The 27,353-nt window shown below is 41.0% G+C and overlaps 1 long non-coding RNA gene across 3 annotated transcripts in view; it reads right to left on the bottom strand.

Moving 5' to 3' along the window:
• The window catches only part of LOC124064478, a 93,254-nt gene that overhangs the window by 35,839 nt on the left and 30,062 nt on the right, over nt 1-27,353 (bottom strand). The window contains exon 3 of one of the 3 annotated variants that reach the window (XR_006844265.1): nt 23,694-23,835. The exons of the other annotated variants lie outside the window; for them this stretch is intronic. This is a non-coding gene — a long non-coding RNA (uncharacterized LOC124064478). Of the gene's footprint in view, nt 1-23,693; nt 23,836-27,353 lie in introns of those variants that run through there. 3 annotated transcript variants of the gene reach the window in all.

The following is a 27,353-nucleotide window of genomic DNA, read 5'->3' as shown; positions in this document are numbered from 1 at the left end:
TCTTCCCAGGACTTTTGTTCATGCTCCTAAGAAGGTAAATGCTACATAAATATATGCAGTATGATGTAAAATCAGCCCAAAATGCTACCTAACTATGACCTAAGTTAACATACAATAAGGAGCAGCAGATAGTGATCGATGCAGCACTGGTAGACGTCAGTGCTGCTCCCATTAAAGAATTTCCCTTCGGGGATAAATAAAGGAATTCTGATCCTGATCTGAGTTCAATTTAGTTTATTCCGTTAATACTTTTCAGGTGGTTGGAAAGCGAACACTACTGACCACAACTGGAGGTTAAGTTTCTCACTCTTCCTTCGCAGAGAACAATATGCACCGAGCAGCTTCACATGCATAATAAAACCGTTGCATTAGGTCTTTGATATTGCCTTCATGCACTATCTTCTTGCTCTTGAAATTTTCCCACGCTGCTTCTGCAGAGTGAGCCCTCGCCACCGCTACAATTTCTTTGATGTTGTGAAAGAAATTCAATTTAATGAACTTTGGCCTTCGCGTTCCACCTGCTGCCTTTGTACGTCCGTCGTTTAACTAAAGAAGACATTATCCATTGAGGAAATAAAAGGTCAAGTCTTTATTACATCTCGACAATCCAGTGTCAGCAATAGATTATAAATTACGTGCATGAATGTTCAAAACATTGTTTTAGTGTTTGGTACACTGGACTAGTGATTTGAAGATTTAACTACTACATTTGTTTTTGTTTTTAGCTGTCAACATTTTTTACCAATGAAGACGTTCCCCCAAAAATTAGATATCAATGATTTCAAATATATTTATTCAGTATACATATATAGCTTGGGGGAAAAATCATTATTAAAGTCTATCCAGACTCGTTTAACAAGTTAAATTTTTTCTGTCTAACATTGAGAGAAAATTCTGAAAAATTAGAACGAAAAAGAGAACTAGTCACCTAATAACAGCTGACACTAGAGACATCATGACAGAATAATAAGAACAAGAGCAAAAGCTCCTCTGCACTGTCAAACATTTTTCCATTCTTGTATCACAGCATGAATAAATGAGCCACATACAGCTGGGAGAGAAGAATTAAACCAACTGGTTTTCAACAGTTTTTTAGCTCATCCTTTGAACAAACTACGAAGACAGCAGTACTGTATGACTGCAGATAGTTTCAAATGTATAAAAAACCCTTTCAGCCAGAGGTTTGGTGTATAATATCCGACACAGGGATGGAAAAAGCACTCTGGTCCTGATGGTTTATATTGGTTAGGCATGAGCAGCTTAGAGGCCATTTTTACTCTGCTAGTATGCAACACAGACATTAGCACACACAGCAAGACAACACACAGTTGCACTGCATGGCTTCACATGACCTTAAATGCCCTACCTGACCCCCTCGCAGCAACAAGAAAAACAGAGAGAAGGACAGCATTTATGGGTACTAAATGGCGCCTCCTGCAGCTGAATGTGGTCCAGATTAATTCACGCTAGTGTGACTACAACCCCCCCTCCCTCAGGGGGGTATCCAGTTCAATGCAGCGTTAATCAATACTTGGAATTAGCAGCTATAACACAAACTCAAGTGACAATTTCATGCCGAAAAAGTACTTTAAGTATAAAAAAAAATAAACTATATCTTCAATTTAAATGCAAAGCCTCATCCATCTATCTCAGGGTGTGTGTCTGCACGCTGACTAAAGTATGTTTGTCAGTTGGAGTTGTTATTTTTCTCTGCAGCATACGCCTCGATGGGCTGTCTGTGTTTTTGAATGGAGCTGGGCAAGACAAATTGACAGCTTCATACACACACACACACACACACACTTGCCCATATATAAACACAAGTGTGTACCTCAGTGTACTATAGAACTCTCTCTCTCACACACACTTACATGCACACACACACGGCAGTCATACATATACATTTGCTGATGACTGAGTGACAGTTTATTTTCAGGACTTAAATGAACAGAGGGACAGACTTGATGCTCTGAGGCAAAGGAGAGCAGCGTAAGCAGAAGAATATGAGCCTTACTCGCTGATTTAGGGTGAATAGATTACACACACACACACACACACACACACACACGCGCAGTGGCCTTTACAGCTGCCGTGCATCTGTCTGTCCACGTTGAATTCAATGACCATTACTGACAGAGTTGCTGAGAGAGCTGCACAGAGCAACAGAACAAAGAGAGGATATAGATATGCAGATAAAGAGGTCGCCCACACACGTCTTTGACTTTAGTCCTGCCGCAGAACTGTAACAGCTTTCGCAGAGGATTCATCTTGAAAGCCACACTGTAATACAGTACGTAATTGGATCTATTGTTACAGAAAAGTCCTTTCTCTCAAACAATTGGATGTCAGACCCTTCCTGGATCAAAATGTGAAAAGGAAAAAAAAAAGCAAATGTTTCAAAAATCTCCACACAGTGAGGATCAACAGCGCAGCAAAAAAAAAAAAAAAAGAAAAAAAAAAGAGCGTAATGACTTTGATCGCGGCTCTGGTTTTAAAGGAGATAGTTTGAACAGAACTTGCAACTACTGAGGCAGAAATGTGCTTAATTAGGATGAGTAAGGTCTTAAACATTTTCCATTTTATGAGCAGGAATAACATGACATAATGGGAAGAGGGAGAGAGAGAAGAGGAAAAGCCTTGAGAAGAGCTGACTTGGGAGATTTTCCTTGCCAGTAGTCTAACATTACACTGTAAGAGAGGAGGAGAGAGAGAGAGAGAGAGGCTGTGAGGAAGAAGAGCAGAGGAGAGAGGAAGGAAGGAGAGGAGAGAGATGGAGAGGAGGAGGGATCATCCTCTATCCTTCACCTCCTGCACATCTCTTTCTCACCTTGTTTGAAGGTTTCCAGGCTACATGCCACAAACTCTCTCTTTATTTGTCTATTTTGCTTCCTTTCTCCTTCCCCTCTCCTTCTTCCCCTCTTTATTTCAGCTCTTTCTCTTTCATCCTCAGGCTACATATCACATACATTTCCCCTATGTTTCTCCTCTGCACTCTTCCCATGCCATCCCTCATGACTTTCTCCTCCTCCTCCTCCACCTCCCTCCTATGACTGGATGTCCTCCACTCTCTTGTCCTCTACCACCCCCCCCCCCCCCCCACGTGTCTCCTCATCCTTCCCACATTTCTTCTCTTCTCTTCTCCCCACATCCTCCTCTTCCTCCTCCTCTCCCTGCTGCTGCTGTCCTCTACCTCGACTCCCTTCCTCCTCCTCCTCCTCCGCTTTTCTTTCCTATTGTCCCATCCCTCCACCTCCCCTCTCTTTTCTGGCCCCATGGTCATTAAACAATGTCCACATTCACCTGACATCATCTGCACAGAGCCGCACATAGGGGTGACAGAGTGTGTGTGTGTGTGTGTGTGTGTGTGTGTGTGTGTGTGTGAAAAGAGAGAGAATGTATACACATATAATTCAAAAGACTGCAAGTATGCATTCCTTGCTTTGGAGAGGAAATAATTGGAGTTTATAAAACAGTGAGTATAAACAGAGGTCCAAGAAAAGTATGGGCAAAGTTTGCTTTAACACATGCAAGTGTAATGCTTCAAAGTGAAAGTGTGCTGAAAGCGAGAGGGAGACAAAGACAGAGACAGAGGGAGAGATAAAGAGGCATATTTTGTTTAGGCAGCTTCTGGACTTTTTGCAGTTGACTTTTATCAGTGCAGAACAATTGGTATTCACCAGACTTAAGCACACAAGCTGTTGGTCTGAGACAAGGACCAAACCCTCTGTCACATCCACCCGGCTAACACCCACAATCTCACCGACCACCTCACACAGATTTACAGTTTTCCTCCTCTTTTGCTCTTTCCAATTCCTTATCATTCGAACGATAACCTTGCCTCTGTGTCCTCCCAGAATTCCAGCGCTTTCCTTTTGTTTCTGCTCATAATTCCTTTTTTTTTTGTCTACGGATCTTTCCTCCTTTTCTCTCCCTGCGTCTCATGCACTTCCTCTCTCTGGATCCTTTGATGTCAGCTCGTACCTGCTGTCACTTACCACCTGTTCAGTCCTCAGCCAGACACGACCAGATTACACTAAACTGCGCTGCAGTGGACGAGACTGGGCTGGGCTGAACAAGCCTGAAGGAGACTGGACAGATTGAGACAGCTGGAAAGAAGCAGAGTTTAGGAGAGCACACGGGTAAATATAGTTTGGAGTCATTGCTATGTTCTCAGGGTCCTTTGTTCCCCAGATTTATAGAGCACATAATGGGAACGTGACAAAGGTCCTATGTTCCCAACCCTGAGGTTAGGGTCAGGGTCATTTGACCTGAACACAACTGCATGGTGAACACAGAAGCCTGGTAACATATGCTCCGTACACTCTCCCTCAACTCTAGGGGCCCAGGTTATTCCTAAACATAGAAAAGGTTTCTCTTGCAACTGAATCTGTCATTGTGGAGTGACTTTACTCCATTTATTTATATTCTACGTGATCTACACAAACTAAAGATGTCTAAAATCTGTATGCGCTACCAATGTGACAGAAGACAGGACATGTTAACTTTTTTGACCAAGACCAGAATCTTTCTGGGACTGTAACCAAACGCTCCTAAAGCACTTTCTCCCGGGTCAAGGTCCTGACTTTTGTACACCCTAATCCACTGTGACACGTCCCTACAAATTCTATTCATATAATCAAGGCAGCAGTTAAATTTCCTTTTCCTTCCTAGTAGGTACTCTTTTTTATTATATGTTTTTATGATCTATATCAGCATCATATTCAGGAATCAAGGTTGAATCTAAGGAATTTGGCCTCTTGCTCACTGCGATGTTGCTATTTGTCAAAACCAAATTTGACATACAACTGCATGTCGAGGTCTGATAGCACAAAACACACTTCTCTTTGAGAAGCCTTTGTATTGCCTTAATGGAGCAATCATTTAACAAAAGAGGAAGATGTGTTATTGAAACTTACATTTACAGGAAAAATACACTGACTTTGTTTTGCATTGACCTGAGCTGTACTTTTGTTTTTTTTTTTGGAAGGGTAGCTAAACGTTAAGGCAGTTCCTCGTGGGCTTTAACATTCACATGACTTATTTGAGTCTGAGTTGGCTCTGATCTTTATCACGATCATTTCAGTTCAATTCAGCCAAACTCTTTTCTGTTTTAATCTGTCCGGTCTGACATTGTTCCGCTTCTGCTTTTATTCCCCCTCTCTCTCTTCTTTGATCCAAAGCAAAAGGTGAGTTGAAAGGTTAGCTCGTTCTTTGACCACGAACACTGACTACTGTAAAATCCTCAACAGAAACATGAGCACAACTACAAACTGAAGGAGAGCAGTGTGTGTGTGTGTGTGTGTGTGTGTGTGTGTGTGTGTGTGTGTGTGTGTGTGTGTGTATGTGTGTGTTCTCCCAGGTGACGGAGCATGGACGAGAGAGATACTCGTTTGATCCCTGGAACAAAGAGAAAGGGGAGGGCAAAGGAGAGAGCAGCAGAGGAGAGAGACAGCAGGAGGGGGAGAGGAAGAAAGACAGGAAGAAAGAGAGAGAGATGAGAGAGGGAGACAGCTTTAGGGGGAAAGAGGGAGAGAGACAGGAGGGGGAGAGTGTGAGACAGGGGGTTAGGAGAGCTCAAGCCTCACGAGAACAGAGCTTTGTTGAAGGGGGTTTGAAGATCACGAGCAGCTTTGTCAAACATAGCGAGAAAGGAAGAAGAAATGTTGTGGCAGGAAATGGCTCGCGTGGAAATAAAAAAAAAAATCACTTCATTTTAGAGGGTTTTATAGTTGAAACACATTTTCTTATGTCTAGTGGCATTTAGTCATGCATGTTTGCTTAGATTGTGAGATATCTGTCTCTGAGATATTTCTCCAAAGCTCGATACAACTTCAACAAACTGTATTTTATTAGTGGTTCCTTACAATACTCATAACTTTATTTTCAGAAATAATGTCCCCATTACACTGGATTATCAGCCACTTGCAATGGCCCCAAGGAAAAGTTGACAGCAACGACTGTCAAAAGTAACTTACTGTAACAGTGATTACAGAAAGATTTGTTGCTGTTGAAAAGTTTTAAAATGTGGTCAAAGATCACTATGACGTCACAAAGCACGTTTTGAGCCATAACTGAAGAATTCAATTCCCTAATTATGACAACATTTCTCATAAATGTGTTAATAGGATAAAATGAAGTGATTTGCATTTTATATCCAGTAGGTCAAAGGTCAACTTCACTGTGACATCATAATGTTTGTTTCTGTCAATTATTTAACACATTATCTCAGGAACAGAAGGGCAGACTGTGACCATATTTTACATTTGGTCAGGTACTGAACTGATGGCACTAGTCCCGGGTGCCCACCTTGAAACTGCACTGACTGTTTAGATCTTCTGTGCTGCTGGGTACCAAATGTATGAAGCATCCAAGTTTCATGTTCATCCTCATTTGAAGCACTGTAGTCCATCACCAGGTCAAGTGTTTGCTGACGCTGAGCTTTGGGTGACTGTTGTTGCACCACGCGAAGAAGCTCTCCATCAGTCCTCTGAAATCCTTCGCAAAAATAGTCTCTAAGCGAAGATAAGATGTTTCTAACTAACTGTTCACTGGAACCACACATATCAAGATGATGATAGAAATTCATCATCTTCCATTTTGCCAAGAACTACACGTAATACCTTTAATTAAATTCCTTCACGTCTTCACTTAAATGTGTCTGGGCAGGCATGAATTTAAACTGCAACTTGGCTGGTTGGCAGAGACATACAAATGCAAAGCATTAATTCTGGTTTGTACTTTGGGTGAACCAACCCTTCAACGCGGTGCTCTCAGCAAACAAAATTACCATTTTAGAGTCTGTGTCAGTAGATCACACTTCAATTGTCTTGTGTGATTGGACAGTTTCATCATCAGTAATAGTGCTGTGAATTCCTTTACCTTCCCTATGCAATCAACCCCAGAAAACAGCCTACGCTACCATCAGGGCATTTCACTGATGTGAGGGGAAAAAATGCAACGGAAATCATTTTACATCAAGGCTCCCGATCAGCAGGTACGGTAGGGAAAAGTGTTTCGACATGCTGAAACAACTAAAAGAAGGAGGCAGATGGAGGAGAGGTGGAGGTGGGAGAAGAAGGATGGAGAAGAGGTGGAGGTGGGAGAAGAAGAAGAGTAGAAAACAGAACAATAATACCAACACATACAGCACTTACTAATGGTTTTGTGATTGTATTCTTTCATTTCTGGATGAATAAAATAAAAAAGCATAGCACTTCTTCTAATTCAATTAAAAGCTAATCTGCTCTTGTTCATACTACATGTATCCTGTCCAAGGCTGCTGCATACATTATAACATGACTGGATCACCTTCATGCACATATGCACACTATATTATCATGTACACAGCAAACCAGCCCCCTCAGACTCTCTCTCCTTCAACCCTCCATTTTCTTCACCTCCACCAAAGACATGTCACTGCACCGTTCAAAAACACGCTCATAATGTTCCTGTCTGTGCTGATATGAAAACACTGCTGTTGGTCGTAGCATTGCTTTAAAACATTACCAATGTCGTGAAGGAATAATAATGAATTAAGCTATCTTGAAATGTCCTCAGCACAACATACACAAAGAAATCCTCTGTGGCAGTCAGTTCAGGTGGCTGCTGCTGGAACTGACTGTGGTGTTATGAAGCTCCCAATTCTGAGCCTCTGTACTGAAAAAGTGCACACACACTCGGTCAATAAATAAATTTGAGTTAAAAATGTGATAAAATGTACAAAATGTACAAAATGTTTTTGCAAGATGTTGATACACATGCCTCATTTCTCCTGACATACTACTGTACGGCACGGCTTTCATCAAAAGTGTCTTAAAATACCAGGAAAGCGTACTGTACATCCTTCCTGTGCATGTGACCGGTGGGAATTGAACCAAAGACGTAAAATGTGCTTTTATAAATCTGCATTTAACGCAGAGCGACTATCAACCCAACCCCCACATCACCACCCACATCCACCTTTTTTTATTTTCTTCCTATCAAAGAGACTTTTATTATGATCCTCCAAACACGCCCGAGAGACATGTGAGTCACTCAGAGAGGTTATTAATTTCATCTGACTGTTTGGGTATGATGAGGCGTGATCCTAAAAATAGTCATCTATCCAATCAATACAATCAAAATAAAATAGAGTTTTGTATTGTACGACCAACGATTGCCTCCAAGACTCAGTAATATCTTTTAGACGCTGACGTGGTTGGGGCAGAAAATGGATATACAAAGAACAGAGGATGAAATAGTGAATACGTCTGCTGAATCGAACTGTTCAGGTTGATTCAAAGATTTGCAGTTACTGTCTATGTGCTTCGCATCACCAATCAAACACATCAGTAAGCGATTAAAACAGCCTTGACACTGATGTTATGGAAATGCTTTCGCTGTCTTCAGTTTAGTTTTGGGTTCTTTACTGTTCAGTCTGTTGTCTCGTCAAACTGTTACGTAAATTTCATCACAAAACCAGACCTGCAGTATATGAGCTCCTTTGCCCTCGCGATGGGAAGGTGCACAGGTACACATTTCCAGCAAAGTTGGGCCACCTTTACTTTTTTTTTTTACTGGGCGCAAAAGAGATGTCTGCAAAACTGCTGACAGGACACTTTGAACTGCAAACAAGGTAATTGTGCCTCTTTCTTGTTAAGAATTTGTGCTCCATGTAGGTTTCATATTTGTAAATGTTTCCCAGAGTCAAGAAAAAGACAATGCTCTGACATGAACACAGTGTGAAGTCTGTGGGAGGAGCTTGACCTCGCAGGTGGGTCCAGTGGATTGATGGGAGATCACCTTTCTTTGTTTCTTTCCAACAATCAACACCAGTTCTAATCGTGTCAGTGACTGTTTATTAAACTTAACCAGTTGGTTACAACTTAAGGTGACCAAATCTTACTTAGTACTACTACTTATTATTATTATTTACTACCACTACTACTCAGTACAGCAGTAGCACATCAGAAAATATGTTTTGTAATAGTCATTTGCAACAGCTTTAGAAAGCACTGACATAAAGTACTGTATTACTAACAGAGGCATCAAAAATGGGTCAGTCTGGAAAGCAATGACTATTTTGTTGTTTAGTTTGGAGTATTTATTGGCATGAAGATAATAATTTGGTCTGTGTCGATAATGATTCAAAACTCTCAGCCTGAGCAGCTCTGGTGAACGACCTGTGAGACAAACACATGCTTTCTCACTGATAATGTGTTTAAGAAGAGCAGAATCGGGAAGAAGACAGAACTGGTAATTTACTGGCGGCCTGTCTCTCTGTTTCCTTTCCTTCGCTCGTTGAACTAGACAGTGTTGAATCTAAGCTGCTGGCTGTTCTCTCTCCCTCTCTCTGTGTCTCTCTGTCAGACAAGAGCAGTAGTGCTGACTATGAGCTGGTAGCATGGTGAGTCAGCCAGCAGCTTTACATTTAACACATGCCAACGCTAGCAGGACTGAAAAGGAGCGCAGTGGGGGTGCTTTCTCTCCCTCTGTCTTGGTCTCAGTCTGTGGCTCTCTTCCTGTTCGCTCTTCCTCTTTGGCTATTTCTACCCTCTCTTTCCTTCTGCCACATCTCCCTTTCTATCCTCTTCTCCCCCTTGCCACCCATTACCCATTGTCCCCTCTCCATTCTTCTCTATTTTTGCCCTCCCCCTCCCCACTCTTATCCTCCGCCTTCTCCATCTCCCTCCCTCCTCTTTCTCTCTCTCTGTAGTCTCCCAGTGGTCTTGCTGAGGGGCATATGCTGTTGCAGGGAGAAAGGGATGTCAGCTTGGATTTCAGCACTGTCACAACAGGGTAACACACACACACACATACATGCAGGTATACAGGCACAGGAAGCAAATGGCCACTTATGGAATATGCTGCGTTTCTGTCTCACACACACATTCAAGCACAGTCATAGACACAAATGCAAACATGAATCAAATGGCCACTTGTACAGTATGTGTGCACAGGCAGACAAGACACACACACACACACACACACTAAAAAGAGTCTCACCAGGGTAGAAAACAGTGCTTGTCTGCAAACTGCCTGACAGGCAGAAAATAGCCCTGTGTGAGGCAAGAGGAGAGGAGAGGAGAGGAGAGGAGAGAAAAAGTAGAGAGGATAAAACAGAGGACAAAAGAGAGAAAAGCCTGTGTAATGGGTGAGACCCAAAGGCTGCAGTGCTTTATGTACAGAAACTAGATTGTGCCAGAAAATGAACACCAACTAACGGCAAACAATTTGTTCAAGATATTCTTTCTTTCTTTTATTCCCCCCATCTTGGCCTCCTTCATAGCCGTTTCCTGTCAGTGTGTTCCTTTGTTTTGCTCTCTCACCCATTTCATTGTGCCCCCTCCTCTCCCAAATTCTCTTGCTCTCTCTCTCTCTCTCTCTCTCTCTCTCTCTCTCACTCACTCTCAGCTCTTGATATGGTATCAATGACCTTAGCTCAGTACAGCATGGTCACACTGGCCTGACCAGAATCCCATTACTGACACCCTTCATGTGTAACATTACTGCACTGTGTGTGTGTGTGTGTATTGGTACGCCTGTATACATGCGTGACATTGCCCTTTCCATAGCAACAACAACATTATTGGTGGTGCGTTGCAGACAGACACACGTAAACACACACACACACACACACACAATCACCAAGATGATAACACACACAGGCAGACACAAACACAGCTGAATACAAAACATACAGCAGCATGCTCTTGGTGATAAATTTGGTACAACACACATCTAGCCACAGACACACACACTCTTTCCAGAATTATTCTATTCTTATTATTACAGCTCCCTTCTCCAAAGTTATTAATCCTCTACACAGGGGTTTTTGAAACAGTTCCGTCTGGGAGCCAAGCTCATTAAAACAGCGCTCATGTGGGTACGAAGCAGAAAAAAGCCCTTTGAAACAATATGTGACTCGATGCATAGTTTAAAGCAGCAGAATTTTTTATATATATATATATATGGAACGTTTATTCTTCATCTCAAATCACACTTGAGGTTTTAAACCTCCACCATGGTTTAAATGTTTAAATAACATCATTTAATGTAGTTAAACACATTTGTTGTAGATGAGGAGCATCTGCTCCACTGCCTCTAAGGGTTGCAGTGGGCGGGCTCTGCTGTGATTATGTAAATCAATAGCAAATTTGCCAATGCAGGCCCTCGTCCGGAGGGCATTTCCATTCGGTTATTAATCAAGGCTGGGAAAAACAGGCTTCATGATGACCTTAATGATTTAAATTTGATTCATCATGTAGCACTGCTATACTGTTAATACAGAACCAACACCTGTTAGTCTAAAGCAATCTCACATTATGTTTCATTGAAAAGTTTCTTATTGTTGCAAAGTGGAGAAAATGTTCTAACAAACACAAACTACCAGGTTCAAACCAATTCATTAAGATTTTATGAAGACCAACATTTATAGACCACAGCATTGATTAGCGTTGACTTTAACAGTAGAATGGCTTTGATTTTATAAGCAGTTTTAGTACCGCATCAGCCCCTTAGTGGCCATATGGTTTGTTTTGTAAGGATGGAACTGGCAGCCATGATGCTCTGAGTCATTGTGCATTGGGTAGAGTTCAGGTTTAGGGAAGCAAGACATATATATATATATATATATATATAGTATGTGTAAGATGTGAGCACTTTGAGAGTATGACGCACAGAAAAACAACATATCATGATTTGTTTTTCTCCTTAGACAAGTCTTTGTTCAATTGTTGCCCTGAAAATGGAGACAATGAAATTGAAAAGGACCCACAAATGCATAGATTTGGATGAAAATCACATTCAATTTGGACAAAGACTTGCACAAATGTGCCAAACACTGCAAAAACACCTCATGGGTCACACTCAAAGCTTCTTATCTGACCATATATTATGTTACAGCATACAGATCCAATATGGTGGCTGTCAAATTCAACAAGGTTGGCTGATTTTTCTGCGAATTATTCTCAATGATTAATGGTCTTATTACAATAGCTGCCCCTCCTTCCTCCTCAACCGCACACAAGAGAGATACAAGTATATGATTAGAGGGGTGGAAATGAGAGGAAAGAGGAGCAGTGCAGAAAACAGAGGGAGACAGAAGATGGAAAAGCATAAAAGGAGAGACGGGGAGTGGCTGACAAAACTAACAACATAAAGCTGATCTTACAGTGGATGTGGGAATCCTTGCATAGCTACACTGACTGATGTCTTTTCTTGCAGTCTTACAGCAGCTCTGGGGTCTTTTAAATTTTATTCCAAATATACAAGAAACAAGCATTTCATTCCAAATACCTCTCATTATGAAACAAAATAAGAATGAATTCTTGTAGGGATAATAGAAATCAATGTGTGTCAAGGGTTTGGAAAAAGACAAATTAAAGGAGGAAAGAAAGGACAAATTTACATAATGCATATTACTGTCGAATTAGCAGTGATAACAACCATTTCATACACACTGTTCAGTCCTCGTACTTCTGCTTTGGCAGCTGGGGGTGAACAACTACAACAATAGACAAGACAAAAATAAATAAATAAACAACAACCGCAACAACAAACAAGTACTCCGAGCAAAGCCTGGCATTTGGGTGCTCTACATACCACAGCGTTCATCTGAAAACAGCAATCATTGACAAATTAGAATTAGATTCTTGTGTATTTGTGTGCACACTTCCACTTATTTATAAATGCATTTGCATGTTTGTGTGTGTGCGTGCATGTGCGTGTGCATGAGATGTAGAGACCCGTGCCGTAACATGACCTGTTGTTGAAACACCTGCGTCGTTAGACCAAAAGGACCTCATCTCTGTATTCTCACTGGGAATCATTTTTTACCTCCACAGACTTGTTAAAACCTGTCCTGTGTTACAGAGGTCAATGCAATAAAGTTATAATCATTTGTGCTCACCAAATACTTGGTTCATTTGGGGTAAAATAACATCTGTTCCTAATGTTTGCTTGATGTGACATGACATTTTCATGGTTTGCTGAGCACAAACTTCCTTGTAATTGCTTCCTCCAAGCCAATGCAATAACCCCTGTTTGAGGTGATTGCCTACTACTAAGCCAGGGGAGACACGCTATTATTTGCAAAACAGTTGATTTACATGTTTTAGATCTGTAATAGATGTCATAGTTGATCAGTTTCTATAATACAGTAGCCACAAACTAGGATGGAATTAATATGGACCCACAAATTGTCTTAACATACTACTATAAGATACTAAATAATTCACTAAGCTACTGTAAATCAAAATGTATTTCTTCATCATCACCGTGAACTTTCATTTCATCACATTGTCAATATGCAACTCATTGTTCTGTGTCCATAATTTGTTTTTGCATCAGCTTCTCAGTTGATTAACATGCTGACAAAATGTGCTAAATCTCATATGGCAGCATACAGCGAGCGTGTTAGGATTTCCGTAAGTTGCAGCTTGTGAAGACAAGTGCAGAGTGATGGGGAGGAACACTGTTCCTGCGGTACTGAACAGATGCACAGAGGACAGGCATCAGCAGAGCAGAGACGCACACCCACCAGGATGGGAAGCAAAGAAAGTGAAGAACTGGCTTCGCCAACGCAAGATTAGAAATCTAAATAATTAGACTAATGACAGAAAGTGCACAAACAAGCAACTCTCTCTTTCTCTGTGTCACTGCAGCAGAGTGAAGAAGAAGAATCGGGTGGTTTTTTAAGGCATACATTTAACTGGACTGGACAATAGAAAATTTTATTGTTTTTTATTTTCTGTTTGCGATTTCTTCCCAGTTATTTGTGCTGACTCACTCAGAGGCGCAGAGAATCGCTCACAAAGGCCAGAGTCACAGCCTTATGCTGAGGAGCAAAACCTGCTACTCAAGTTATTCAAACTACTGCAGCGACACTCCCCAGGATATAATTTGTGTGAGACTTTTATATGAAAGCCATATTTTAACAACAGGGTTGGAGAGAATTAAATCTTACTTGACACTTTACACTGCGGGCCTTCACGAAATGAAACGTTTCTCTAAATAAGCTTTATGATGTTTCTGCATGTTTCAGTCTGAGTGCAGTTGCTGCTCAGTTACACACACACACACACACACACACACACACACAACTCCAGCTTCTGACTTTTTACTGCAGCAACAGAACTTTTGTTTACCAAAAATTACTGAGAACCACGAACAGATTGTCAGACAACAGCATGAGCAGTAGCATCAGTCTCAAAACAGCTGAAGTAGAGAGACGGCTAGACAGAAAGAGAAGTAAAGGAGGCGTGGGGAGAGTTAGAGACAGAGGAATGCACTGACGAAGAGATGGCTGTGACTAGAAAGGTGTGATGCAAGGAGCAGGAAGAGCCCCTAATTAGTTTTTCAGCTCAAACTTCAGTCTCGCACTATGACCTTAATAAACAGATGACACACACACACACAAATTCATGGCTGCATGCGCACGTACGCACACACTCACACAGTGTGATGAAAGTGTTACCTCAGCATTTCCCAGCTAAATGTACTCATTAGCCTAGTTGCACATGGCTGCCTGGGAAAACAACAAAGTCAGCTCCAGAAAGCAGAAAGCATTCATCTAAGAGGCTGTCAGAGTCGGAGACAGAGAGCAGAGGTCTCAGCACTACCAGAAACTCGTGGCTGCATTATTTTCTCTATGACTGACTCAGATTAGATGCGATTACACACATTTTCAATACATGTTTATTCAAGCAATTTTTTACTTCTCCTCATAAGCAGTCGTGAATAGAAGTTGTCATAAAAAACACTAACCATCAGTTTCAATTAAACAGTGTTTACTTTTCTACTTCAAACTCATGTCTAAAAAATAAGCAATGCTGGGACCAGGACCTGAACCAACTCTACAGGCACTACAACATGTTTAATAGTAAATACTTTGTAGATTATTTGGCTGCAAGAGCCATCTGTAAATTCAAACACTAGTTACATGAAGCATTTCATTTATACTGTACCATCTCATTTATTCAACATTGACCAGCGAAGGAACACTTCACCCTTCTCCACCATCAAAGAAAGCACAAAACAAGTCCTTATGCAGTTAGGGTCTTCCCTGTCTACCTTTCCGGGCATCCATTGCTTTAAAGTTACATTTGAATATCCATAAAAATGGACTACAAGGGTGAGTGGTGACCCAGATTATTCAAAACACAGAGCACAGAGCCAAGCTAGCAAAGGCTCCATGGATAACAAATTCAATCCCATATCTAGTCATGCATCCATTAGGGTTTATATGTGCAGGACAAAAGGGGCTAGAACCTATTGCTGCACACGCTGGGAGAAAGGCAGGACACACTGCGACCCGGACACAAACAGGCATACAACCATTTACAGTCTCAAACCCACTTGACATGCATGTCCTCACAGGGAGCACACCGATACAGCCACATAGAGACTGTGACATGACAGTGCTAGCCCCTGATCCACCGTGTAGTCTGTCCAATCAAACCTAAATGTCTTAAATGTGAGAAGGCCAAGGAGACTTTTAAACTTCGGCACCTTCTCGCTCGCGGTGCAAAAATGTAACTGAGTTTTGTTAACACCTCACAGGTTCAGTTCCTGTTTTGAGACTAGGAAATACACTATCTGCTGCATAAACTCCCAGAGTTGGTTTCTCTACCAGGTAGATAGCTGCATCTCCCACTCCAGGGCAAACACTAACAGATGAATAATGTTTTGTCAATCTGAAAAGGCGAACTGCTCTTTTAAACTGTCTTCTCGAGTTAGAGACATACTGGATTATGTCATACACTCCAAAGGGGCTATTCTCCGTGGTGGTGAAGGAAAGATGACCATCTGATTCAAAGACTGAGCTTCTGGCAGAATCTGCTGGGTGAAAGAAGTTCATGAGTATTTTTTTGGCTAGTTTTGAGGATATTCCAGCTTCACATAAAGCTTCAGGCTCGTGTTTGGCGTCGTGAGAGTCATTGTTTCAAAGGGACAGGGACATGTGGGAGGAGAAAGAGAGGAGTTCGCTGAGTACTTGAGTTGTGTAGCTTATAAAATTGTCAATATTTCGTTGTTCTCTTGAAGTGACAGTACAGTACCACAATTCCTTTCCTGACAGTAAATTAGGTCCTCTGAGACTCCTTGGTCTTTGCAAAATTGAGGTGAGGTGGACAACAGGAGTGTTTCTCATCCCACTGGAGGAAGACCGCACTGACTTAATGCTGGACCAAGCTTGTTCTGGACACAGGTGTCAGTCGGCAAATAAACAACAATAATAATAATAATAATAAAAAGAAAGTGGGGCAGGATTCACTGCACGCTCTCTTAGCCTTTCTGTGCTCTATACACTGTGATCAATCAATACAAGTGTGCAGAACACCAGCTGACTCCATCTGGGTCCAGAGCCAGTGATGCAGCCACCTCCACCAGACAAGAAGACCTCTTTCAAGAAAGGATACATGTACACCTGATAGACAAAGGTATTGGGACACACCTCTTTATTACTGAATTCATGTGTGCTATAGAGCTGTTTTTCTTTGGTTGGGCTCTGCTCCTTCCTTCCAGTGAAGGGAAATCTTGATGCTTCAGCATACTGAGACATTTTGGACAATGCTACGCTTCCAACTTTGTGGCAACAGTTTGGGGAAGGCCCTTTTCTATTCCAGCATGACTGGCCCACACAGAGCCCTGACCTCAACTCACCCAAAATCCTGTGGAAAGTCTCCCCAGAAGAGAAGAAGCTGTTTATAATTGTAAAGCTGTCTGTGTATTTAGAATGTGATGTCATTAAAGTCCCTGTGGGTTTCATGGTCAGGTGGCTCAATAGTTTTGTCTATATAGTGTATTTTACGTGAATGATACATATTTTTCAACAGTCGTGATTTTCTTTCATTTTACATGTTTACATATATATAGTACACATCTTATACTTGGTTAACTACTACATGAGAACTACTACAAGTACAAGATTTTATTTATTTGACTGAGAAGTACAAGTTATTTCATGGCAGGAAATTTTACTTCATGTAGACCGCATGAATGGTAGATTGCACAACTTCACAAATATATTTACTTAAGTTGAACTAGATTTTTATTTTTTTTTAAATGCAGTTTTATCGCATACAACCTTGATTTCCAAAAAATAAAGTTGGAATGCCCTGTAAAATGAAAAAACAATGAAGTTGATGATCTCGTACATTAGAATCATCGTCTTTTTACTATTTTTATTTGAATGTATGTCAGAAAGGAAGAGCACGTTATCACATTCTGTTTCATTTGTGCTCTACACTGTTGTCTTCTCCAGCTAGACAATCATGTTCAACTTCTGGCATAATTAACCAGCAAATATCTGCAGGTTTGCAGTGCAGGGTCAAGTAAGGCATTCATAGGTTATAGTCATTATTTACATTTACTACCAATCAGTAATGATTCAAAAGGTGTGTTTATATCTTTTACAACTGAGGAGATACATAATTAACACTACAGAAGTGTTGTAATTAATTTTACCTCACATACAGCTGTTTCTTTAAAGAGATTAAGTCTATTTATTTGCATTATAATATATTGGATTTTGTCCTTGGATATTGTTAAACTGATGAATCACTGTGTGGGATCAATTTCCAGTCTTAGTGTGATGTGATTTAAAGGTGAATGATTTCACATCATGAGGAGGAAACATATTCATTAAGATAATGACGGAGAAGTACGGAGTATTGATTGAGACCCAGTGGTCGCGTGATAATCGAGGAGTTCAATTTATACATATTCATTACTCTGTAATGTGTTGTATATATAATCTGGGAGAGCTGAGCTGGAGATGCAAACAAGCTCCCACTGAAATGTTTTAATTGGCCTGTTCTATTTCCATTTCAATAAGATGTCCCCTCCCCTCCTCTCCTCTTTTGTCCCCTCCACTTCTCTCAAGCTGTCCTGTCTGATATTTGACATGTTGGCTCCCTCTCTTCTTCCTGTTAACGGATCGGTTAACGCCGTAATTTGGAGCTGTATGTGGAGAGATAAGGACTAGCGTATGTGAGTGAGTGAGTTTGTGTGCGCATTTGGATGCAGCAGGACAAGACTAACACAGGAAGTTGGAAGAGGAGGACATGGGAAGATGAAAGAGAGGACATGAAAGGAGATGGGACGAAGTGAGAGAAGTTGAGATTTCGTGAACACTACAAGTGGAGTCCTGGCAGCAGAAATGAGATGCACTTCTGATCAGAAGCCATTGTAGACTGACTCCACCAAAACTGTAATCCAAGGTTATTCAGAATATAACCATCAACATATGAATTCACAATTCAAGACAGTTTTGAATTCCGAGAGTTTTATAACCTTAAAATGTAAATCCAATTCAAACTAGGTTGACACTAATGTGTGACTCCATAATAAATTAACACAAAATAAACCCTGAAAGTCAAATTCAAAGATGTTTAAAAGCAGGCCCTCATAAACTCCAACTAATGACTATTCTTTGCCATCTAGATGCCTTTGGGCAGTGAGTTATACATAAAACATAAAGCTGATTATAAAAACAAATCAACGTGTAGAGTGCTATCTCGTGTACACACACACACGTGTGCCCTTACATCCTGTCAGCACACACACACACACACACAAATATCTCTAAATACCCTTGAAACTTGACAATGCATAATGTTACTGTCCAATATTGAATCAATGCTTTAATCCTGGGGTGGAATAACCTGTAAAACAGACTTTAAACACTACAGATAAAACAAAGAGAGCAATAAAAGGAGGCAGTTTTCATGTGGGGAAAAAAAGACGACTGGATAATAAAACCAGGTGACCTGTCAATACTAATCAGGATGACGTAAAGGGATTTTTGTCTGCAAAAAAGAGCTTTCACTTAAGAGTGAGAAACAACCACAGAAATTATGGAAACAAATACATTTAAAATACTCTAAATTAAAACAAGGTAAAAGGGAAGGTCAATATATAAAATATGAATGAAAGAAATCTGAAAACCACATTATTTGAAACAAACAGATGTTGCAAAGCCGAAAAATCTAAATTTATGATCACTGTAACAGAACAGTTTTTCTCCTCTGCAGGATGGAGCAGCCATGTTTACGAGTCATAACGTTCAGTGCTGGAGTCGCATGGCTGCGCTACAAAAAGCACTCTCTCAATTCAGTCAAATCAGGAAGCACATTTGCTTCAACAATCAACCACTTAAAAACCTCTGGCCACAACCGAAATGATTCCAGTTTGATCGTTGATATTTAGATGCAGATGAAGAGGAAGGAGGGAGGAGGGTAGTATGGCTGAGAAAGAGAAACTGATAAAAAGAAAACAGGGCAGAAAGGAAGAACCCCCCTGCCCCCCCATCCTGTCTCCACCATTCCAACCCTCCTCTTCTAAGCCACTCTTCCCTCGTTGCCTCTCTTTTCTCCTCCTTTAGTTTATTCCCTCTTTCTCTCTCCTCTCATTTTAAGTCCAACAGCCTCTTCCATCTCTCCTGCCTTTTCATCTTTCTCTCACTACTCCTCTTTTCCTCCCTATTTCATTAGTTCCTATCCCCCCCCCCCTCCATCAGCCCTCTTTCTCGTTCCTCCTCTTCCTCACATCTCAGCCCCTCTTCTTGCCTCTCCCCCCGTCTGTATTCGTCTTTGTGTACCCTGCCATTCTCTTTGCTGCCCCAGGCTCAGACATATGGCGTTCTCCTCTCTGCTATTGTCATCCATTAACACAGTTGTCGATGGGAATTACAGACACATAGCGCAACATGCAAGGCTGTGCTCGAGCTCCTGATGTTTGAGACAGAACAAGGCATGGCGAGATGTTAGGCGTCTGAAAGGGCAAGAAAAGATATCTGATACACAGCATTTCAAACGTCACCTCAGACAAGAAAATTTCTGGTGAGAGATTAGCATAACTTGCATCTTGCTACTTAAGCCATCCATTTGTTGATTTACTAAATAAAAAGTCTTCCACGTTTAGTCTTCAGAGTTTGCCTTTAAAATATGACTCTAAATGTGTACATATATTCAGGATTGGCATTGTAAAGAAAAGCTGCAGTGTGGGCTTTGTGTAAAACATAAAAAAAAAAACAAGACATGGCCTGATTAGATGCCTTTCAGATAAAAGTTTGCAATTCCTCTATCAGGAGCGGACTTGATCACTGCAAGTTTGATTAGGCTGGATGGCAAATCACAGCACGAACACACACACACACACACACTTCTACGCTTCTCCAAAGTTCTAATTAAAGTGGTTGTGATGACAGCGCTTGCAGTGTGATGTACAGTATTACACAGCAGTCACTATCATATTCTCGATTGTGTGTGTGTGTGTGTGTGTGTGTGTGTGTGTGTGTGTGTGTGTGTGTGTGAGACAGAGACAGGGAGAGTGAGGGAGTGCGGGTGAGAGAGATAATAGCTCTATAATAATGAGTCTATGGGAAATGGAGGAGCAGGGAGGAGTTACAGCCTGTCCACCAGCTAACTGTCAGTTGCACAAACACAAACACAAACACACACACACACACATTTACATTGATATTAAACAAACCTTACAGTTGTTGCACCTGATCCAACGTCAGAGTACTATTTAAAGATATTTTACCTGATGCAGTGGAGATATGGGAATCGTGTTGTTTGCTGTGTAGTGTGGAACAGCAGAGTGAAAAACAGGTTTTTAAGGACAACATGACAGCTCAGCTCTAATTTGCAACATGAGAGCAAGAATGGGCTGCAGTTCCTGCAGCAGCAGTGCAGCAGAGATGCCACTTTTTTTTGTAAAACATGTAGAGTGAAAGGTAGACAGATTGACAGATGTGGAGACAGACAGGCACACGGGCAGAAAGACAGAGCCTGAGGTGCCGTGTTTGCATCTCTTCTTCATTGTCTGCAGGTTTTGATTTTGTTTGAAGTTCTCCTTTCCTGAGATGGGTTTTGTTAAGTCTTGTCAGATTGTTCGCTCGCTTTTTCCGAGTTGTCAGGGCAAGAAGTCTTTAATCTTCCTCATCCACTGTGTCTGAAAAGAAAAGACAAATACAGCTCTTTTCCTTTCTCCGCTCATAATAAGATGAAACCCACGAGCCGTGTCCACATTCCAATAATCTAAGGCTTACTTTGATATCGTGGTTGTTAGAGGACATGTTAAAGAAATTGACATTTCAGATCTTCAATAATATGAGCAGACCAGAGGTATGTGAAGGAGCAGATTCAATCATTAAAATTTTGTTTTAACATTATGCAGCAAACCTCTCACTCTCATACAACTGGGAGTTGAACTTTTTATTAAAAAAATGAACAAAACAAAATGGTATATTCTACTTTAAATTATAAAGCTCATAGTTAATAACCAATTACAATGTTGAGAGAGATATTTCCCAGAGGAAACACGTTACATACTTTTCATATTACACCTGTTACAAAGGATGTGGGTGTCCGGATAATTTGTTTAGAGCGAAAAATGGTAACAAGTAAACTGCAGCATATCAGTCTGAAGAGCAGTACGTTGTGGAAGTATTTTATTTTTTCACATAAATGAGTCTTTCAAAGAGACGTACAAGTACAACCCTGTGGTATGTGCATGTAAGGGTATATTTGGGTGGCATTCTACAGTAAATATACTTGCAGGGGATGAAGACAAATAAATGGACACCTGGAAAAACTATGCAACCTTCACAGAAAGATTTTTTCTTGCTCTAAGTTAGTTGGGAAACAAATCCTTCTGTAGGTAACAAGAATTAAACATTTAATGTTTATGGTTGTTTCAATTTACCATCTACCACCACCACACCAAACGAAATGACAGAGAGGAGAAGAGAGAAGAATTCAACAGAGCAAACAAAGTATCATAGGACTCAGCGGAATTGAACTGAAGTGCAGAGCAGAGAAAAGCGTCATTGAACGTCCTAATCTTCAGTGACTTTGTTGGAAAGATCTGGAATCCTTGACCGTTAAAGTTAATCTCATCATAATACGCGTCTATTTTCCGGCTCACAGTTTGCTGACAGAGGAAATCATCATGCTGTGGAGAAACCAAGCGTTCACACTTCAAATTACCGGTGACCCCAATGAGAACACACACACACACACACACTGATTAAAAAAGACAAGAGCACGTTCAGAACACACACACACACACACACACACCAACACAGACAGAGATAGAGTAAATGAGCAGATGTACAAAGAGCACATGCTGACACACACATGCACATGCACAGATGGACAGATGTCCCTTCCTGTACAAAAATGCCAAATGCTTTCATGCTCTTACTATTAGCAATACTGAATATGTTTCATATACCAGGAATTACTGAGACACAGGAGTCAACCAAGCGAAATTCCATCTTTCATCAGAGTTCAGCTTGTTGTAAAGTTCTCCTTAAAGTTAGGCCTAGTTCCACAAACATTTACAACCTTTAGCAACGGTCGGGTTCTCCCATATTTATTTACAACCCCTATAAAACACTAGAATTACTGTCTCATGGTTGTATGCCTCCGCACACCAGTCACGTTGCAGTTTACATCAGTTTACATCCATGTCTGTCCAAACTCATATAATATATGTGGTCACTGATAAAGAGCTTTGTCACATGGTGCAACAAAAATCAGCTGAAGCTCAATTTCGGCAAAACCAATGAGCTTGTGGTGGTCTACAGGGCTCCAAATGTTGATGTTACTGCAAAGAAGCTACACGGTGAGTCGCACACATGTTCAACCTGGCAGCACAGTTTGGAGGTGGAGACCTAAGATTAGTGTCAACGATTCAGTTTCTGACAAAATGTGAAATATGGTCACAATCTGCCCTTCTGTTCCTGAGCTATGTGCTAAATAATGGATATTATGGAGGTCACAGCTGCCTTTGACCTTTTGGATATAAAGTGTCATTTAATCATTTTATCCTATTAGATATTTGTGTGAAATTTGTCATAATTATGATAGGGGTATATTGAATTATGGTCGAAATGTCTTTTTGAGATCACAGTGACCTTTGACCATCGAATTCTCATCAGTTCCTCCTTGAGTCCAAATGGACGTTTGTGGCAAATTTGAAGAAATTCCCTCAAAGTGATGTGACATTCATGAGAAGAAGGTGGCCGGGGTGGACACCCTGAAAATATTATGCCACTGGCCACAGCTACAGCCAGCACAGAGGCATAAAAACATCCTTCTTTACAAGCTGAATCCAGAGAAGCATAAACTGCTGCATGTGAACAACAGTCTGGAGTATCTGAAGAAATGAAACACAACATTGTTACATTTTTTACCTGCAAAAGAAACCTTCAGTTTATTACATTAAAAACATTAATTGGTTAATATCTTTATTTTGTTAGAATCTTCTTAATTTTCACGTTATATTATCTGAAACTGAGCAGTTATTCAATTATTTCCTGAAAACACAAAAGCAGGTTTTCATTTAATAACCAGTAGTCAAGCTTATTATTACTTATTTTGAATCCAGTAATTATTTTGAACGTTCTGCCCATTTTAATTACCATCACTTCAAAAATGAATGCTGCCTTACAAAAGTGAAACCCCACTCTCACAAGACATTAGCCCCATTCTGTGATTATCGAATTGTAATGCGCCACCTGTTTCACACTGCCTTACTTTTATGGTCTGATTTGTAGCTTGGATTAAGAAGAATCACCTGACTTGACATGTGTGGCCTGACATTCATTCTCTGTTTTGTGTGACATCGTTCATAGCTCATTCCTTTAGTTAAATAAATTTGTTGTTGAATTAAGATAAAGACGCTCCTTTGAAAACGAGTTGTTGTGGCTCGTGAATATTCCAGTCAGTGCTGTCATGATGTCCTCTCCATTTCTTTTCTTTATCAGGCAAGGCAGCTCCTTCCACAGTGATGTCCCACCTGCTTTCTGACTCACCCGGGCACAACGTGAAGAAAATCTGTTTTCTGATAAAACAGTGACACATAAACATACACACACATGCAGGGAAAAGACACGGTGTGCAGAGTGAATGTAGCTCAGGCAAATGCAGAGAAAAGCAGAGTGCTCTAAAAGTCACTTACAATTTGGAGAGCTACTTAGTCAAGGTCATTATAGTACTGTGCATGTGTGTGTGTGTGTCCCTGCATATGTGCATGTATATGTGTGCGTGTGTGTCTGCCTTGTGAATACAATAATGCAGCCATTTTCAGCTATACCAGAGTGCAGTAAAACCATTAAGGGTCTGACAGAAGTGCTGACTGTAGATTACAGTCGCTCCGAGTCTGAGCCAGGCATTACGATGCCAGTGTGCTGCACAAAACTACGGATGATTTTCACAACACCCGTGAATGTACAAGAGCGCACAACAAGCCACACAAAAGCTAATAGAAAAATGCATGGCGTCACCACACAGTGCTGGTAATGGTGTGAGGGTCCGGTGCCAGACAGAGGAGGACGGGTTTAGTTTTGACAACAGCCAGGACATCCAGCCAGCTTGTCTAATATGAGCATACAGAAAATGTAGCTGGTCTCAGTCCACATGTTACAAACTGATTGAAATGTGACTGGGAAAATAGAGAGGGGTCTGAAAGAAACTGATACTTAACATGACCTGCATAAGCCATCAAACAAAGAGAAGAATAAAGTAAATAAAACAAAATTTAAAAGCTGACAAATATAATTCTGTTATGTTAAATGTGTCAAAAATTGCAGTCTGCATTTTGCAGATTTAGTGAAACAGACTCCTGGCCTAAGTGAAAACCATTTTTTTCCACTAATTTGCTCATTTTCAATCGTGCACATGAAAAGCAACAAGTGTCACACTGTGGTCACATCTTCAACACAACAGAACACAAAGCTGTAGAGCCAAAGCAGCAAAAACTAAAATACATTAAAAAATATTGGCATTAAAAGAAACCAATCGGAAAACAGGAAACACTTAAAAATAAATTCTCTTACTTACTTTGGGGACTATGTATCAGATTTCTTAACTGAACATGCAGTGTATACCTGTGCTACTGTGATACTACCTGTACCTACAGAGACGATACCTCCAAATGAAGATGTTTTAAAGATGTAACATGTGAGATTTGGCCACCTGACAATTAGCTGACTGAACACAAGTGTCTCCAAGACACACGGAAGGCAGTCTGACAACACAGTGCTGAGGTGATTTAGTGGTTTAGACCAGGACTCCAGGGACCAGAAGACATGGCAGGCAGGGACAGGACAGGCGTGAAGCAGGAGAGCAGCGAGAGGCAGTCATGACCAGTGTGAATATTTTCACACCTAACTCTGCGTTAAGGATTTATTTAAACCAGAGGTGACTGTTGGTACAGTACCAGCAAACCAAGGCAAGGCAATTAAGCTCATTTTAGCTCAGTAAAAGAGAAAAACTATAATGTTAAAGTTTCAAAGACAAAAAAGCCTGATTTGCAAACATGATTTCTGACCACTATTGTCGTAATGATAATGGCTATAATTATCACAATGGCCAACATCTCAGAAAATAACTTCAGCGGCCTCTCAAGCATCACTCACTGTGACATTGTGTTGAATATGTAACATCCTGCCATGAACTGTGACTGTGTATGATGCATACACTCGTGCAACCATTTGCAACACAACCGAAGCTCCAGTAAACGTGTTTCTGTATTGCACTACAATATGATTAAATAGCAACTCAAGTGTTACACAAACCACTCTTTTTTTGGGGGGGTCTGAGGAGGGGCCAGAGTGCTTATGTGCAGATGGTTCAGAAAGACAATCTGTACATCATGCCTGGTGATCGAATGTTTGGGAGATGACTGATCTCAAGTTCATTCCAACAGCTAAGCCAGGAGGGGGAAAGAGAGGAAAGAGAGTGAGACAAAAGACTGAGCAGAAAGAGAGAGAGAGAGAATGTGGTTGGGGAAGAGAAAGAGAGAGAGATAAGCAGCATGTGTGAGCCTCTAACCACCAGCTGACACTCTTCATCTGTTGTGTCTGCACGCCTGTTTCACCATCGCAGCACTGTGGGTTTGTCTGAATACATCAAAACAGCCAGGAAAACACAGAGTGAGAGGAAGACTGAAGGAGAAAGAAACAGCATTTCTTAGAGAGACTCCAGCATCAGTTTTCTGTCTCACTTTCTCTTTCTTTCATTTCTCTCTGTGTAATATCATTTCCTCACTCTGTCCTGCTTTCATCGCTCCACCCTCTCCTGCTTTCTCTCTCTGTCTCTCGCTCAGCGTCTCCTCTCAGAAGCAGAGTTGGGAGTTGGGAGCAAAAGGCAGGAGACTGACAAGATAAAAGCTGTTTCCTGATTCTTCAGCTCTGAGCTTCTCTGCTGTCAGGAAAAAAAAAAGACAGCTAGTCAAGACAGAGAATTTCCTGCTAGATGTATCCCTGCACAGCTGCTGTCGCTAACAGGCAGACAGGCCGAGAAAGAAAAGGAGTGGGATGGATGCAGAAGACTGGTGAGCCTCTAAGTAGACAGGTAGAGAAAGAGGCAGACAGAAGATGATGTTGCAGACCTTAACCCTGACCTCAACTGGTAAATGGAGACAACTATATGTGATATATATGTTAAGCAAAAAAAAACCCATACATAAATAAACACGTGTTGCCAGGGTCACTGATGATATGCGACAAACGTGAAAAACACGTGATGCATGTATTGATGGTAAGATGAATACACAAGACCTGAAAACACACACATGAAAAGATCCTATAAAGATACAGCTCAAGAGAATACACAGCACACGCACACATGCAAAAACGTAAAGCATAACACATAATCCCAGCTCTTACCCAACCCAAACTTAATTCTAATTTAAACCTTAAAACTAAGTCTTACTCAAGCTGTCGTGGTAGCTAACAGTAAGCTGGTAATTCTTCCTTTAAGTGATTGAGAGAACATTGCTATACTGAATGTATTCACACGTGCACACACACTCATCTACACTGACAGTTTCAAAGCCCTGGCCTCAAGCTTGTTGTCTTGCAATTTGTTTGTTTTATCTGTGGGGGGGAAAGTGTACGCAGCTCTCCAAGCAGATATCCAGTAGATGAACAGAAAATGTTCACAAGCGCACAGAGAAGGCTGGTGGTCTGATGAAAGTCCGACTGTAATGTCACAAACATCACTTTCATATCATATAATATCACTTGTAACAAAGTCAGAAGTGATTCAATTTCCTCTGACTTCCTGACTAACAAAAAGCTCTTGCTATATGGAAGCACTGAAAAGCAGGGAAGTTAGACATCTTGGCATTTCAACTGAATTCAGGTTAACTTCACTGACTCTCCTACACGGTACTGCGTAGGTCCATGCCCTCAATCAAGCTGTGGGGACCCTTTGCTGATCTGTGCGTGTAGTCATGCAGGCAACACTGAATGAGCCAGTGTATTAAAAAAGATTTTTTATGTCGCAATGATCCTCTTTCAGAACTGTAACAAACTTTACAGTTAGTGCAAAGCTGACAGTTCCTGAAGTTTCTTC

The sequence above is a fragment of the Scatophagus argus genome, chromosome 9 (assembly GCF_020382885.2).
Source record: "Scatophagus argus isolate fScaArg1 chromosome 9, fScaArg1.pri, whole genome shotgun sequence".
Taxonomy (NCBI): domain Eukaryota; kingdom Metazoa; phylum Chordata; class Actinopteri; family Scatophagidae; genus Scatophagus; species Scatophagus argus.
The sequence above is the reverse complement of the archived record's forward strand: the minus strand, read 5'-3'. Positions and strand labels throughout refer to the sequence as shown.